This window comes from Myotis davidii, unplaced genomic scaffold, assembly GCF_000327345.1.
Source record: "Myotis davidii unplaced genomic scaffold, ASM32734v1 scaffold59, whole genome shotgun sequence".
Lineage (NCBI taxonomy): Eukaryota > Metazoa > Chordata > Mammalia > Chiroptera > Vespertilionidae > Myotis > Myotis davidii.
This window is the reverse complement of record NW_006293001.1, coordinates 8,029,458-8,036,930: the sequence shown is the minus strand read 5'-3', so window position 1 is coordinate 8,036,930 and position 7,473 is coordinate 8,029,458. Positions and strand designations below refer to the sequence as shown.

Here is a 7,473-nt window from a genome sequence, read left to right as displayed (position 1 = left end):
CCTGCCTGCCAGCCAGGTCACCCCCAACCTCCCCCCCACCGCCAGCTTGGTTGCCCCTCACGGCCCCCCCACCAGCCTGGTCACCCCACACAGCCTGCTGTTCAGTCATTTAGTCTCCCTCACTAACCCCCCTGCTGGCCTGATTGTAGGCAGCCATCTTTGAGGGTATGAGGGTTAATTTGCATATCACCTCTTTATTATATAGGATGGTGGAGATCAATGCTAACTGCACTCCTCTGCATCCTCGAATTTCCAACTGTGGACTGAAAACAGTGCAGGTATTTACTAAGACAAAGTCTGCATACAGTATAACTGGATCCACATAGTTCAAATCCATGCTGTACAAGGCTCAACTGTGTCTATTTGCGATCATGTTTCCAATTATTTGGGGCATATACTGGAAGTAGAATGATTGAATCACAGTAATTCTATTTTTAATTTTTTGAGGATCCTCCATACTGTTTTCCATAGGGGTTGCAAGAATTTGCAATCCTACCAACAGTGCACAAGGGTTCCCTTCTCTCCACATCCTCACCAACACTTGTGGTTTGTTAATGACAGCCATTCTTACTGGTGTGAGGTGATATCTCATTGTGGTTTTAATTTGCATTTCTGTGGCATTGAGCATCTTTTCGTATGTCTATTGGCCATCTCTATGTCCTCTTTGGAGAAGTGTCTATTCAGGTCCTCTACTCATTTTTTAATAGGATTGTTTGGGGGTTTTTTGGTGTTGAGTTGTATGAGCTCTTTCTAAAGTTTTAACATTAAATCCTTATTAGATTTATCATTGGTGAATATGTTCTCCCATTCAGTAGCTTGTCTTTTTTTGTTGTTGCTGATGGATTCCTTCGTTGTGCAAAAACTTTTAGTTCGATGTAGTTTCATTTGTTTTTTTTTTCTTTTTTCTCCCAAGGAGACATATACAAAAAAATACTAAGAGTAATGTCAAAGGGCTTACTGCCTATGTGTTTTTCTAGGGATTTTATGGTTTAAAGTCTTATATTTAAATCTTTAACCCATTTTTAGTTTATTCTTGTCTGTGGCATAAGAAAGCAGTCTAGTTTCTTTTCTTTTTTTTTTCCATGTATCTGTCCAATTTTCCCAACACCATTTATTGAAGAGACTATGTTACCCCTTTGTATAATCTTGCCTCCTTCGTCACAGATCAATTGACCATATAGGCATGGGTTTATTACTGGGCTCTCTATTCTGTTCCATTGACCTATATGTATTTTTATGCCAGTACCATGCAGTTTCAAATAGTGTAGCCTTGTAGTACCTCCAACTTTGCTCTTGTTTCTCAATATTTCTGTGGCTATTGGGGTCTTTTGAGGTTCCACATATAAGTCACTTTTAACCAAATATCCATAGACAAAATATAAATGAGTTTAGGCTCTATCTGTAAGTTTTCCTTCATAAAAACTCACTCATTCTTAATTGCTCAAACTTCCTCTGAGCTCTTTATCTCTGCCTCATTCCCCATAATAAAGTCAGGATATTATCTATTTCATCCTCTTGAATGCATCTCTTCCACTATGTCGAAGCTTTCTCCTTAATGATAATAACTTAGATTGTGGGGCAGAGGCAAGAGGAGGAAAGAAATAAAAAAAAGTGTAAACACGTGACCAGAGAAACATACCAAGACAAGACCATTCTACATTAAAAAAAAAAAAATCCAAAGTCCTCCACTTTCCTATCCAAAAAATTGGAAAGCTCATCCCAGTAGGAAAATACACACAAATTCACAGAAAATGAAATAAAAATGATTAATAAATATTTGAAATAAGTTCATCATGAGTAACATAAAAAGGCATTATAGCAGTAACATTTTTCCAACATTCAAAGCAAAAAAATGTCCTCAAATGGCAATAATCTGAACACCAATAAGTGCAAATGGACATAATCTCTCTGGACACCAATCTGCAAACTTATATCAAGAACACTAAAATCTTATCCTTTTGGGCTTGAAAATGCCATTTCTAGGGGACATTACTTAGGAAATAATCAGGAACTGAAAGATTTATATACACAAACTGGAAACAACCTATATGCCCAACAACAATACAGGGACTGGTTAAATGAACTATGGTATATCCATAGTGTAGAATAATGTACAGTCATTGAAAATATTTGTTAATAAATTATTACATGGAAAATGTTCAGGTTATGTCATTAAATGGCAAAAAGCTGCATATAAAACTATATATATATAAATACACACACACACACAGTATGAGATCATTTATATATACAGTATGATCTCATGATATTGGCTTTAAAATATGAGATCGCCAAAATTATTAGGGGCTCAAGAAGCCTAGTTCCAAATGCCTACCTCACTATTTTAAGCTGCGTAACATTAGTTCCATTTCCTAAACTCTCAATCCTCAGTGTCTTCTGTAAAATATTGGGAAATTTCACATCTACCTCACAGAGCTTGGTAGACAAAGTAAACCACAGAAAGTAATCAACTCATGTTAGGGGGAAAACAATACAATTTTGAGAATTATGGCTTTGTAAGAAATAGATGACCCATGGCTTTAGAAAATCTGGCGATGAGAGAAGAAATGGCCGTGCACTGTTAGTGCACACGGAATAACATGGGCAACACGAACCTAGGTTGTAGTGCTCACCAACAAAGTATTATCAAGTAGTAAAACAGGTGAAGAAAGCCTGAGGCAGATGCAGTGATCCCTTCCGAAGCTACGCACTGTTGTGATGATGGAAGCTCACCTGGGACTCCATTTTCTTTCTACTGCCACCTGCCCTTCCCCATCACAAAAAAAAAAAACCACTTCTGAAATATCTTATAAACTGGAATCCAGGAGGAAAAAAATCTAACCCTGTCCAGCGGGAAGTCAGATACTTCCAACAGAAGAGTCACAAGTGAACTCAGGGTGTTCATTTCATCACTCCTGGATGACATTAAATCATTTGTGGTCATTTAAAGTTATCTCACCTGCCCTCCCCACCATTCTAAGACATTTCCCATTAAGAGTAACATTATACCTTTTATCCATAAATCAACCTATTATAAACAGCTCAATTTTTGCACACTGAAAAGGCAAACCTTTTCTTTTGCAAGATGAGATAGTATTTCTAGAAAAAAAATACTATCCTTTTTATTTTAGTTTGTTTTCCAACAAAACATCCATTGTAATTCAGTTTTGCATGTCAGAAATTGTAGTAGGAGGTAACCTATGTGTCTGACCCTCAACTCTTTCCTCTTTCCCCAGCCTGGCTAAGCAGGTATCCACACTTTAATCTGAATCATGCCATCATTTAACAAGTGAAAAGGTATATTTATGGAGTTAAATATCCAGAACTCACTGCATGAGAAAAACTGAATTTATATACAAATTATTCTCAAATACTGTGTTAGTCCATTCAAACTGCTATAACAAAATACCACAGGCTTAATGGCTTATAAATAACAGCAATTTATTTTTCACAGTTCTGGAGACTGGGGACTCCAAGATTAAGGCACCAGTACATCTCGTATCTGGTTCACAAAAAATCTTTTTACTGTGTGCTTATGTGGTGAAAGGGCCAGCTTTCTGGGGCCTTTTTTCTTTTTTTAATATAAGGGCACTAATCCCATTCAGGAAGGTTCCACCCTCATTACTTAATCATCTCAAAATCCTTACCTCCTAATGCCCTCACCTTGGTGGTTAGGATTGCAATTGATGGATTTTGAGGAAAAATAAACTTTCATGCCATTGCATACTCTTTTAAAACATATCTGATGATTGTCAGTCTCTTCATTACAAGATATTTATAGAAAGTTCAGTAACGAAACTCACCTGACCCCCCACTTTTCCTGGCAGTCATTCACTCCTATCTGTCCTCTCCCTTCTAACCATCAGGAATACATTCTCACTCATTCTCTCCCTTTGTCTCCTCTCCTCCAGGACTTCAGTCAGGGCTGATGGCGAGGCAAATATATTAAGTATGCCCATAAGAAGAGCCCGCTGGCCAGGCAGTCCCTCCGACACCGCTAAGACACTACTGTTTACTGTTTGAATGAGCCAAAGCAACATCGATGGGCCTCCTCAAGAATGACAGTTCTCACAGAGCTTGCCACTCTGAGAGCCAAGGTGGCAGGAATGGGCTTCTCATTGCTTCTCCAGCCACCACATGGAGTGCTGGGTGTATGCTGGGTCCATCTATAAGAGATACGAGGAAAGAGCAATTGCTTTTTCTGTAGAATCTTCTTTGTTAGTTATTCTGAAATACTTTTGGGAACACAAATGATAATAGCCCAAATGATTCTTTCAACTCAATCATAACTGAAAAATACAAGAAGCAAAACCATTGGCTAGAATATTTGTATGAAAAAATCTCTGTATTCTTAGATGACTTATATCTACCTTTAGGGAAAAAAAAAAAAATGACGTTTAGCCTGCTTCAAAGTTTGATGAGAAAACAATTAGTAAGCCACAGAAATCAGATAATCGGGAGGCCGAAAGCAGCCTTGCCTTACCAACGCCAGCTGCTTCGCTTCACAGATGAGAAAATAAGACAGAGAAAAATTAGGTGCCTGCACTAGTTTGAGGTAAGTTTGACTAGAACTTGAATGTTCTGATTCTCAGTTGATACTTTCTGCATCTCTCTCCTAAACCCGCAAGGAAGAAAATGCATCAACATTATCTTTCATAACAATAGCTCAAATAATTTTTTATTCCCCAACAGAAGTTCAGCAGAAGTATAATCCCACATTTATGAATGCCATAGGAACACACATACAAAAAAAATTTGGAAGAAGCATTTAGTATACAGTAATTCCAGAGAATGGATTACTAACCTAAACAAGCACTGAATCAAGAAAATTCATCAAATAGATGATAAGGCCACATTATTAAATAAGATTTTGCTCCCTGTCATCAAGCTAACAACATAATACAATAGTATACACTGCCATTTTCATTCTAGGAGAAAGCATTCAGTTTTCTTTTCACATCAGATATTTTACTGTCAATCAAGACATATCTATAGTGGCCCTTCCCATCCCTACCCAGAGCTAAGTATAGTATAAAGGCTATACTTAAAACCACCAAGCTTTGGGCTATTCACAGACTCGGCCGAAAGTCACTGAACTGAAGCTGTTCTGCTTTTAATCAACCATGTTGGACATCCATATTATTGCCCATATGGTGCTATAAGATGACATTGTTCTGGCCACCAATGCCTCCCTGTCATCACCCCAACAGTGAGAGTGGATAGGAAAAGACAGAACTGTTCAGCTGGGCACAGGTCCAATTCGGTCAATTCTTCACAGAGAGAAATACACAAAACGGAGGAGAAGGTATTCAAATTCACAATTTTAGCTGCAACAAGGACGTTACAGACCCCATTTAATGGAAATAAGGATCCTGGATAATCAAGTATTTCATAGATATGTTCTCAGCTTTGAAATCAATGACATTAGAAGAAAACAAATAGAATACCCGAGGGAATTATTCCTATTATAAAAGCATTTGATTTCGCAAAGCGATACACAACAGGCTCCTTTAAATCATGTTATACATTACAGAATATGGCAAAGGGAAAAAATGCATGCACAACATATTAGAAGGGCACTAAAAGTGAGTCATCCCAGTGATAATATCGCCTGGTTCAGTTATGTTGATTCTGGCCCTTGATGGATACTGAGATGAAGGGCACAGGGTAAATGCCAGAATGTGTTGCTCAGGTTTGAGAAGAGGAGAAACGTGCCGAACTCGTAATTCTGGATACAACTATACACGCGGATATTTTTAGAGAACCGAGGTGGTCTGAATGGTTAAAGGCAGACTTGTCACAGCTTTAACAAGAAACAAAATAGACACCCTTCCAAAAGTCAGTAGCATCTTGTGGTATGTGGGCCATACTGAAGTATTACTCTGAACATTAGTCATAAACTTTCACTTTCCATACAAGCCATGAAATCCCTTATCCTTGAATCAATGGCCTGAATGACCATTGATCAATGACCAACTCTCTCCATATCAATATGAGGACATTTGCTGGGGCTGACACTTGAAAGAAGCTGATCCCTTTGTGCCAACTCTTAAGTCACAGGATTGTGCAAAGGAAGAGAAAAATGTTCAGGAAGAGGAAATATGAACGTCCCGTTTTCAATTATTACTTGTATTTTTTTAAGGCAGAGAAAGTCTAAGTAGAAAGCTGTCTGCATTCTCTAATTTTCTTTTCCTCCGACCTAATGAACAGCCTGGAGTCAGCTTTCTGCAAACAGGTCATCGGCCGACATGCTTTTGTTGTCCAAAACATAAGACTCCACATCTCTTTCAAATGCGTTCGCTAGCTAAAAGTGATCCCAGCCAGGATTCATCAATCAGAATCAATTAGATATCATTTGGCAACTGTGTGGAGCCCCTACTATGTGTCAATACAGAGCAATCTTTTGTTCCTGGGAGGCTTTTTATTTTTGAGAGATAGCAAGGTTAAATATAAATTCCTATTTTCTGTAAGTAAACATTGGCTCTAGAAGCAACTTTAAACCTGCAGACACACCCACTTTTTCACAGCAAGTCTCAGTGCTAGACAGGATCAATGAGGTATCCGTGCTGGATTCCAATCATTTAAAAATAGGTCTTTACATCTGTTCCCTTGTACACTCCATCTCTGCATGTGGACAGCTCACTTAGTTCTTAAGCAACAATACCGCCCTTGGAAAAATGTCCCTTTTGTAAACAAAATATACTTGTTGTTCCCATGAAGCTTTGTCTGTTGCCATTTACAGCAACAAATTTAACACCCTCAATAGCGGTGTTAGACAAACAGAAACAGCAAACAGAAGAACAGAGCAAAAGCTGAAGAAACAACACCAAGGTGAGCTGGGCGCAGGGGACGAGAGGCGGAGTGGAAGTGAGAACTGGTCTTTACTCTGTGATCTAAGAAATTCAGCCTTTCCTGATGGCGGGACTAGAAGAGAAGCGTTAGGGGTGATTTTCAGTTGAGAAAAAGAAGTGTGCTGCTATCCCGGTCCCGTTTCAATAAGACCGGGAGAGCCAGGGCAGGCAAAAGCCAGTTTAGTGACTAAGTCTGATTCAGTGAAAGTAGCACAAGTTTGTTCATGATACAGTGCAGCTACCCAACCGAATCCGAGATTTATATAAGCAATAATATGTTCATTCTTTTTTTAAAAAAATGTTAAGTGCGTTCTGCTACCAAAATAAAAGTATGGTTATTCACAGGAAACATCTATCAATTTAATGTCACCCATTGCAGGCTGTGCGCCCATCCTGTCCTCTTCTCTTGTACAGAAACAGCTAATGGCCTGGAGTGCTGGAAACCTACAAACTATTGTCGCCCGTTTCCCAGGACCGTGGGCCTGATACTCAGTATCACCGGAGGAAATCAAATAGTGGCCAGAAGCCGCGGAGTCCCCGGCAAATCCGTGTGCCGATTGGGGTGAACCCATTGGAAGTCTGTGCGGTTCCTCCGCCCTCCCGGCTGCGTGTCCGGAACGTT

At 39.1% G+C, this 7,473-nt stretch overlaps 1 protein-coding gene across 1 annotated transcript in view; it reads right to left on the bottom strand.

Moving 5' to 3' along the window:
• CERS6 (ceramide synthase 6) overlaps positions 1-7,473 on the bottom strand; it is a 262,024-nt gene that overhangs the window by 253,897 nt on the left and 654 nt on the right. The window lies entirely within an intron of this gene.